Source organism: Trichosurus vulpecula, chromosome 2, assembly GCF_011100635.1.
Source record: "Trichosurus vulpecula isolate mTriVul1 chromosome 2, mTriVul1.pri, whole genome shotgun sequence".
Classification (NCBI taxonomy): Eukaryota; Metazoa; Chordata; class Mammalia; order Diprotodontia; family Phalangeridae; genus Trichosurus; species Trichosurus vulpecula.
Genome location: NC_050574.1, coordinates 251,932,505 through 251,943,406, shown reverse-complemented (window position 1 = coordinate 251,943,406; position 10,902 = coordinate 251,932,505).

Genomic DNA, 10,902 nt, shown 5'->3' with positions numbered 1-10,902 from the left:
CAGTATAGCCAAACTGGCTTCTTCCTATCTTTACACATGAGAATTCATCTTATTTGTCTATACTCCAGCACTTGGAACAGTGCCTGGCACATAGGAGATGCTTAATAAGTGGTAATTGACTGGCTCACTGACTTGCTGGCTGTCCCCCGGAATGCACTTGCTCCTTACCCCTGCCTTTTAAAATCTTTTATTTTCTTCGAAACTATACAAGAAGAAACTATTATGGAAAACTTTTCCTGTGCCTTCCAATGGTGAGTGCCTACCACCACAAATTTACCTTACATTTATTTCCTACATATTTTGCATATATTTATGCATAGGATCATAGATCTAGCACTAGAAAGGACCTCAGATGCCTGGCTCAACCCTCTTATTTTACAGATGAGGAAAGTGAGGCCCAAAGAGTCAGAGTGACTTGTTCAAATGTAAATGACAGATCTGGGATTTGAATTCAGGTCCCCTAACTCCAAAGCCAATGCTCTTTCCACGGATACCATACTTATATAGTCTCCTGTGATAAAATGTAAATTTCTTCAAAACAGAGACTCTTTCATTTTTTAATATATACCCAGTACCTAACACATAGTAGGTATTTAATGAATGTATAGTGATTGATTGATAGGTTGGTTTCAAAAAGTCCCTTAACAGAGTTAATACCAAAGCCCATAGTAAAAATTGAGAATTTTATTATAGATAAAACCTGATATATACCATAACAAAAAGTAAGGCTAAATGGGGACTTCTCTTGACATTGAAGTGTTAAAGGCATTATATCATCCTTCACAAGCCGATATTACTTAACATTTTTACACATGATCTGGAAGAAAGACTACACAGTGAAATCTCCAAGTTTGTGGATGACACTAAGCTCCTCTCAGAAGTGGAAAGCCAAGCTGATAGGAATAAACTGCTGGGAGAATTGCACACGACTGACTTAGAAGGGCAAAAAAATGATAGGTGAGCTTCAGTATCAGTAGATAAATAAACAGGAAAATAATCATTCTAAACCAGTTTTAACTTAGGATCCATGAACATGCTTTTTAAAAAATATTTTAACTATTTTAATATAATTGGTTTTCATTGTATTCCTATTCATTTTATTTCATGTATTTAAAAACATTTTTCTAAGAAGAAGTCCATAGGCTTCACCAGACAACCAAAGGTGTCAGTGATAGATTAAAAGGTTAAAAACTTCTATTCTAAAGCATACCGATAAAGAAACATGTTCATTGTTTAATCTGATAAAAAGGCAAGGATGAGTTATTGTGGACTATAATCTAAAGATATTCCCCATTGTACTAGGGGCAACTAGGCAGCACAGTGGATAGAGTGCCAGGCCTTGTGACAGGAGAACTTGAGTCCAAATCTAACCTCAAACACTTATTAGCTGTATGACCCCGGCATAAGTCACTTAACCTTGTTTGCCTCAGTTTCTCATCTGTAAAATGAGCTGTAGAAGGAAATGGAAAACTGTTTTAGTATCTTTGCAAGAAAACCCCAAATGGGGTCACAGAGAGTCATATATGACTAAAATGACTCAAAAACCACAACAACCATTGTATCACTGAGGCCAAAGAAACTTATAAAATGATGGCCGTTATTGGGAAGATATTTTGGAAGTGAAGTCAAAGGCATCATCCTATGCATATTTAAAGAAGGGTTTGTTTCATATAGGTCTGATCATTTGTATCTAAAGAAAAGTGTACCTGAAGTAATAAAAACCCAAAGTACACTGAGGTTATCTACTACTACTCCATCTACTAAGATGATCATTTGAAGTACATTTCATATGAAGATAGACTTGAAATTGAGAAAATAATTTCATTGTTGGGAATATGCCCTAAAGGTTTTATCCAAAAATAAACAAAGTAGCCAATCACTGATTTTGTAGTAGCACCACTTGTAATTGCAAATGAACCTAGAAATAACTCAAATGTCCAACAATAGGAGAATGATTAATAAAATGGAATACACTAAAGTAATTAAGACTGATAAGTATATGGCACATAAAATCTAGAGAGAATCATATATAATCAAGTAAAGTGGAAAAGAGAGCAGAGAACATGACATCTATGATTGTGTGAGTGAAAAGAAATATTGATGTATGTGAGGAAAGTGACTAAAAAGTTTTATGATATCTTATACATTGAAATTAATTGATTTCAATGTAACTGCAAAAAAAAAGTTTGATTGGTTACATAGCAGTGAGAGCTGGGAGTATTAGTCCAAAGCAATGATTTCCAGAGTGTGTGAAATTCCTTTCACCAATGTAGATCTACAGCTAGACTGTAATGTACTTCTAGAGCTGACAGCTGAAAAGTTAAGAGACTTTCCTATGGCCATGCAACTAGAAAGCATCAGAGGTAAGACCTCAGTCGAAACCTTCCTGCTTCCAAAGCCAGCTGTCTATCCTCTGTGATAAGATATTAGGTTAATAATAAATCTTTTTTTAAGATAGACTTCAAAAGGTTGGGTTTTTTTGCCAAGAAAGATGAAGATTGAGAGGTCAAAACATAAAATTTTAAAAAAAGATGTAAATAATATAAACATGGACAAGACTATAAAACACCTCCCTTGAATGACAGGGAGGAAACTTGTGAAAGTTGTAATTCTAAGAGGTGGCACAGTCAGCAGATAAAAGAGACTGAAGAAAAGTACAAATACATTCATGGATTAGAGATTTCCAGTGCATCACAATGGAAAGCTAAAGATCTTTGGAGGAAATTCCTAATCTTTTGTGTTTGACATTGTAGAGGGAAAATATTTTCACCATGAAATACATCATGGTGCTACTATCAAAGGTTCAGTTCAGGAAATATTTATTAAAGAGCCTGCCAAGTTATTAATACAAAGTTTAGACAAAAGAGAAGTAGAATAATGAATTATATGAACCTTCAGTACTATTTAATATAGCACTTTGAAGTTTTCTTAGGATTATTCACTGTTTTGGATTTTCCACATCTCTTCCTGGGCATTTGAATTACACCAAGAGGTCCTAGTACAGTGGACAGAGAGCCAGCCATGGAGTCAGAAATCTCCCTTCATTACATACTCCATGTCGGATTCTGGACAAGTCATGTAACCTTTCAATGACCCAGCCAAAAGACTTTAAGCTGCAAAGTCAGTGCCCTATACCCTGTATTCATAGACAGGGTTCCTTATCTCAATGGATGCAGTAAAAAACAAAAACAAAAAAAAAGCCTGTTTGTGAAAGGCTAGTAGAGTATAATCTATATTCTGAGTAAGTTCCCATAGATCTAAAAATGGATGGAAATGTGAGGGGAAGTAATTCCCCAAATATGCCATTATAATTACAAACATTTTAATGATCATGGAGTCAGAATTAGATCCGGCAAAACCTTAGAGGCTATTTACAAATGAGAAACTAAGGCCCAAAGAGTTTGAGTCTACCATTTGTACAAGTAGCATAATTTGGATTCAAATCCAGGTCCTTTGACTTTCAATCTGGTATGCTCTTCAGAATATAATGCTGTACGAAATAGATGAATGTCAGAAAATAATAGCAATACTAACACAGTCTCTTTAGCTTGGTCTTTAGGTGCTTTTTTTTAAATTTAAAATAATTATTGATTTATTATAGCCTTTTAATTATATTAATCCTAGTTTGTATTTATTACAGAATTTACTCAAAATTCCAATAAATTCAATTTAAAAATTATTTATTAAGTGTTCTCTATGTGCATGTACTGAACTAATAGTAATCATAGCTAGTTTTTATGTAGAACTTTAAGGTTTGTAAAGTACTTTACAAATATCTCACTTAATTCTTACAAAAACCCTGTGAGGAAGGTATTCTTATTATGCCAATTTTACGTATGAGGAAAATTAGGCTGAGAGAGTTTATAATTAATTTATTTTTCATTTTCAAAATTCACTTCTATAAGATTTTGAGTTTTAAATTTTCTCCCCCTCCTTCTCCTCGCCACTCCCCAAGACAGTGCGCAATCTGATGTAGGCTCTACTTTTACATTCATGTTAAACATATAAATGACTTGCCTTGCCCAAGGTCAAAGAGGGAGTAAGTATCTGATGCTGGATCTGAACTCTGGATTTCCTGACTCCAAGTCCAAAACTCTCTATCCACTATGTTAACTAGCTGCCTTTAGTGAATAGCTTAACAAATTCATCAATCCTCACACATCCTTGAAGCAAGCAGAGGGCAACTCCTCTCTCCATTTTATGCCTCAGAAAAATAAACACAGAAGAGGGAGTATGGTGTTCTTGAAAGAGAACACCTGGAGCCAAAAGCTTGTGTTCTAGACTGGGATGGGCCCTTACCTAGCTCTGTGGCCTTGTTTTTATTAGATCATGTAGCCTTTCTTGGCCTCCATTTACTCCCTTGCAAAATGAGGGGGCTCAACTGGATGATCTTTGAAGATCTCGCTGTAAACACTCTCTGTGAAGGTCACAGAAGAGCTGTGTGATGTGTGAAATGGAGCATTGTTTCACTCCACTTAATTCACAAGGATGGTCCATATTGAGGCACCTTGCCTATTTTCTCCCTTTCTAACTCCATCATCATCACTTTCACCCCTGTCATGCTCTATGCTGCAAAATGTAACTGTGCACAGTTGCAAACAGGGGAAGACAGGGGAAGGAATCACATGTGGATTGGAAACATTTCTTGGTAAATACCTTTAAAACACCATACAAGCTCTTAATCTTATCAGGTGCAACTTATTCATATGGTTTTTATTAGTTGTAGGGTCTTTCGGTCTCATGTTTTTAAATTCCAAAACCAAAAAAGTGAGGTTAAAGGCAGACTTCCCATGGTTTTCTCATGGCAGATGGTTCTTCAGGCTTTCGTTTCATGCTTCACAATACGCAAAGGAAGTCTGGCATCCTGGTACAACCACACACTTGGCCTGTATTTTTGGCTCTCAGATGAGTTCCTAGACTCTGCTTCCTCTTATTTTATTATGAGGCTGAAATCCTTTCCTAAATAGGCCAGAGGCAAGTTTGATTGTTCGCACCAACAATAATCATCACTGGCTCCAAGTTGTAAGGAGGCTAAGGTTCAACTAAGAATATACCAAGTGACTGACCAGCTCAGAGTCAGTCATACCATTGTGGTGATGGGGTAAATCTGGAGAAGGTAAGAAACATGGAAGACATGACAGCTGTTTTCAAGTATTGGAAGGGCTATCACAAGGAAAAAGTATTAGACTTATTTTTTCTTGGCCCCAGAAAACCAAACTGGAAGCAATAGGTAGGAGTTGCAAAGAAGTAGGAAAAAACTTCCCATTAGAGTTACCTCAAAGTGGAATGGCCTTCCCCGGGAGGTTGGGCACTCTCTCTTCACTGGAGGTCTTCAAGTCTGGATGAACACTTACTGGGCATGTTGTAGAGTGGATTCATATTCAGGAGTGGGATAGAGTTGAAAGACATTGTAGTCCCTTCAAATTCTGGATAGAGTTGAAGGTCATAGTCATATCTAATTCTGAAGAAAAAAAAGTTCCTAGGTCTCTCTATCATTTTGATCCCTCAAGATAAGAAATCTTATTCTCCTATCAGATAAACTACATTTGCTCAGGTCTTAAGTAGTGCCACTTTATCCATCTATGTGCAAGTTAAAATATACCAAAATCCTTTATAAGAAAACAATTTTAAAAGACATGTATGACATTCTACTTCATCTTACACAAATATACTTCAAGGCAATTTTACACATTCCCCCTTCAATCCTCTGCTAGTGAACAGAGAATGACTTGAAAGGGGTTATGGGATTTAGAGATGGGAGGAACCTTAGATTTCCTCATCTATAAAATACATGATGGGACTAGATGACTTCTGAGGTCCTTTTTGGTTCTAAATCCATGACCCTATGACTCTCTGATTAACTAGATCCACTTTCTCACATTAAAAACAAGGAAACCACAGCCTAGAAATGTTAAGAAATGTGCTAGTAAATAGCAAAGCTGAGATTCAAAACCAGAACCTTGGCCTAACTCCAAATTCCAGTGCGCTATCCACTGCAATATGATGTACTGGGAAAGACACTGAATTTAGAATCAGAGAAATAGGCCAAATACAGTAATAACAGAATTTGAAGAATAACGGGATCTTAGTATATCCTTTTTATCCAAATGACTCTGCTGTGAGCTGAGAAGGAATTTTACTAGGTGTAGTAGAACAATATAATTGCAAGACTTAAAGTCATGATATGAGGGAGGTTCTACAAGATAGATCTGGATGAGAGGTACAGGGTCTATTTATAAATCTCTTTCTTATTTTGTTTTTTTTTTCATGTAATAGAGCAAGAGTTCTCACTTTGGCAGGGTCCACAGACCTTCAATGGGTCTATAATAGATTTTAGGGAATCCATGAATTCGATTGGGAGAAAGATTACATCTTTATTTTGATATACTTGGTGTTATTTGTAACTCTCTGTTTTGTTTTGTTTTATGTATTTAAAGGATTATTCTGAGAAGGTATCCATAGGTTTCACCAGACTGCCAAAGGACAGAAATAAGGTTAAGAATCCCAACACTAAGGGAACTCAGACAGTAACCGATGCAGATGGCAAGCTATGGACTCAGGAAAAAGGACAGACAAAAAGATTGTATGTCACCAATGGTTTAGCATATGAGTGAGGTGAAAGGAGAGTGATAGGAGAGGTTGAACTCAAAAGCCATCATTCAAATGTGGTTGATAATAGAAATTTCCAAATAAATGAATTATAGAAATCAATAAAGATGTTATTTGTTCAGGGTTTTTAATCAGCAGAAAATTTATCATAGATTCAGGAGGCAATTAAATAGTAGAACATCAATATTCTCATATTAATTTTGCTGCTTCTATAAACCTAATAATTCTGATATGCCTAACACTATTTAGGCCTAATAATAACAGATCCTCTTTACATAGCACCTTAAGGCTCACAAAACCTTTTCTAAGAAATTCAAAAACTAGGAAAGGACAATGGGACCAAGAATAAAAGTAATAGCATATTTCACCTAGTATGAATGAATGTGCTATTTAAGATGGCTTGCCTTTTCCATATGTAATCACAGAGCTTCCCAGAATTTGAAAGTTGGAAAGGATTTCATAGGCCATCCAATCTAATCCATACCTCAAGAGAATCTTCATGAGACCATCCTCAAAGTCATCATCCAGTGTCTGCTTGAAGACGTGCAAGGAGGGAGCACCCACCATCTCTAAAAAGCAAATTATGCCACTTGAGAACAGCTCTAATTGTCAGAAAGTTGTTTTTGTTTTCCCCTGATATCAAGCCTAAATTTGACCCTTAGAACCTTCAACTCATTGTTGCCAGTTCTGCCCTCTCTGCGGTCAAACAAGAAAAATCTAACCCCTATTTCACATAACAGTCCTTCAACTTTTTGAAGATAGCTATCATGTCCCCTGAAGGAGGCTAGGTGGCACAGAGGATAGAGTGCCTGGCATGGAGTCAAGAAGACTCATCTTCCTGAATTCAAATCTGGCCTCAGATACTTACTAGTGACCCTGGGAAAGTCACTTAGCCCTGTTTGCCTGAGTTTCCTTATCTACAAAATGAGCTAGAGAAGGAAATGGCAAACAACACCATTATCTTTGCTAAGAAAACCCCAAATGGGGTCATGAAGAGTCAGATATAACTGAAAACAACTGAACAACAACAAATCATGTTCCCCTGAATTTTTTCTTTTCCAAACTAAATATGCCCATTTTCTCAATTATCCCCATATGACATAGACTCAAGGCCTTTTATCAATGTCTTTCTTAAACCCTGTTGCCTAGAACTGAATATATACTACAGATAGTCTCATAAAAACAGAGTACAGCAGAAATTAACCTCTGTATTCTACGAATCTGTGTCCTTCCATTAGCTTTTAGGGTCTGACAAATCATAAATTTACTTTGAACTTATACTCCACTGAAAATTCCAGATCTTTTTTTTTCAGAAAAACTATAATGAACTACAGTTTAACCATCTTATACTTGTTAAGTTGATTTCTTTTTGTGCCTAAGTTCAAGATTTTACATTTATTCCTATTAAATTTGATCTTATTGGATTCAACCCTACATTCTGGCTTTTCAAATCCTTTAGGAATGTGTTTCTGTGATTTAGTTTGTTAGCTATCCCTCCCAGACTTGTGTCATCTGAAAATCTGATGATTAAAACATCTATGCTTTTGTCCAAGTCATCAAAAAAAATTAAACAGTGACTGTAATATCTTATTAGCAAAAGATGGCAAAAAAGACATTTTCTCTGGTCCTGCAGAAAATAACCCTGTGCTTCAAACTCTAAGATATATAGTGGTTAAATTTAACAACTCTAATGCTACCTCTCACAAAAAGGCAAGAGAAAATATGCACCAGATATAGAATAACTACAATTGAGTCCACAGGACAGGAAAGAGAGAACCTCTTCAAGCCTTATAAATTGCCACTGGACAAGGATTTAAGTAGCAAATACTTATTAAGTGCCTACTTTATCCCAGGCCCTAGAGATAAAAATATGACAAATTAAACAATCTTTAAACATAAGGAACTTATGTTTTAATGGGTTAGACAGAAATAACATATATAAGGCTACATAGAATAAATATAAAGAGAATAAATTCAAGTAGATGCATAGTATAATTTAAATTACTAAATACAAGGTCATTTGAGTAGGAGGTTGTCTTCATGTAGAGCTTTGAGCTGCACCTTGAAAGAAGAGGGGAAGGAAGAAGGATTCTGAAATGAAAGTGAGGAGAAAGTGAATTCCAGGAATTTGAGACAGCCAGTACAAAAGCATGGAGTTGAGAGATGGGGAGTCATGAGAGGAATACAGAGGAGGACAGTTTATCCGGATCAAAGAGTATAAGAAGGGAATGCTAATCCTGAAAGCTCTCACTCAGCACCACCACCTCACCAACAGTCTTCATTTTCTTTTAGGGAGGCACAAATTAATCCATAGACTTGGATCTGAGACCCAAACAGGGATTCCCTTCATTTCCAGAAGCTGCCTGCAGACAATCTCCCTGCCCATTCCTTACCATGCAAGGCAGACACTGGTTCTGTCCAACTATGTGAAGAGTAAAAAGAAGAGAAGTGTTGTGCCTTTTGCTTGGAGTTCTTACATTGAAGACTTCCAGGATTGCAGAGACACTTTCCAAACACCCATTCATCATTCATTAAAAAGTAGCAGACATAGATGCAGCCCAGGAGAAGAAGGAAAGAATATGATCCATGCTAGGAATTGGGGCAGTAGGCTAGCATGAACTGCTATGCCAGACCTAAACAAAGGGAATTGGAACCCAGCCAGGGCTAATCCTGCCCTCAAAAAGCTACCTAGGGCTGGGACCAAGGTCAGTGGAAGAAAAATGCTCCAACCTGGGAAGAGGATGAGGTAGTTTTACATTCCAGCTCTGGCGTACACCCATCATCTAAGTGGGACAAGTCAGAAAATGAGTGTTAGAGTATTCTAACCAGGGAAAGCAATAAAACACCTCGGATTTTGAGAGGAAGAAAATTCAATTAAAAGCCTATAACACAAGCAAATAAATCAACAAAGAGGATTCTAAAAGTAGCAGAATGAGTACTGAATACTCAATGTATATACAAATATTACAAGACAATGAAAGGGAACCACTGCCTTATGAAATACAAAATTCTGTGGAATCCCAAGAGAACATGAAACAACATTAAGAAATTGCAGAATGGTTCAAAAGAAAAATGAAATTTTTCCAAGGAGAAATTAGAACGGAGTAAAGGTCAGAATATATAACTTTCAAAGGAGAAATAATTATCAGCAGATTAGGAAAACTTGAATCCACAGTGGCAATTTTTTTCAAAGAAGCAAAAGAGAGAATAATAGATTTAGAATACAAAAATACTGAACTGGAGGATATTTTGGTAGAAGAAAAGCAAAGAGCTATAACATTAAAAGAATGCCTGATCTCTATATAAGCCAATACCATTTACCATGGTGACAGGATGTACAAAAGAACATGATTGAACATGTTACTGCTGAAAATAATACAAAAAAACCTGCCCAGAACTTCTGAATACAGAAAACAAAGCACCAATCAAAAGAGTCCACAGATTGCCTGCAGAAAATAACCCTGTGCTTCAAACTCTAAGATATATAGTGGTTAAATTTAACAACTCTAATGATAAACAACAAATTCTGCAAGCAGCCAGAAGAAAGACCACCAAACAAGGAAAGGAAATCCAAATAACACAAGGCTATTCTGTACCCACTAGAAATTGCAGAAAGGAATGCAGTGATATATCCTGAAGAGGGAAAAAGCACAAGATACAAGACAAAATTACATACCCTGCAAACCTGAGCCTAATTGTCAATGAAAAAAAGGATATATATTTAATAAAAGACAGGCATTTGAGTCATTCCTGCCAAAAAATCCAACACTTCAAATACTAAAAACATGACTGGTAAATAAGTACAATTACCATGAAAAGAATAAATAATGAGATAAATTATTCTATGTCTAGAATTTATTTTTTTAAATGGATAAAAAATGTTAAATGGCTTGGGGCCAAATATAGATAGATACCTAAGATATCCCACCAGAGACCTCCTGCCACCTTGCTACTGAACCATTAACACAACTGCTCTTTTGAATCCAGATGTCCAATCAGTTTTGAATCCATTTAACTGTATATTGTCTAATCCGTATCTCTCCATCTTCACCACGAGAACTGTATGAGCTATTTCATCAAAAGCTTTGATAAAATCTAAGTAAACTATATGCACAACATTCCTCTTGTCTACCATTTTAATAAACCTGTCAAATAAGGAAATGAGGCTAGTCTGGCATGACCGGTTCATGACTTTCCTATCAAGATGTTAGTCAATCATTTCTTTGATGGCCTACTTCAGATTTTTTCCCAAGAATCAAAGTCATGTTCATCATTGGCCTATAGTTTGCAGTC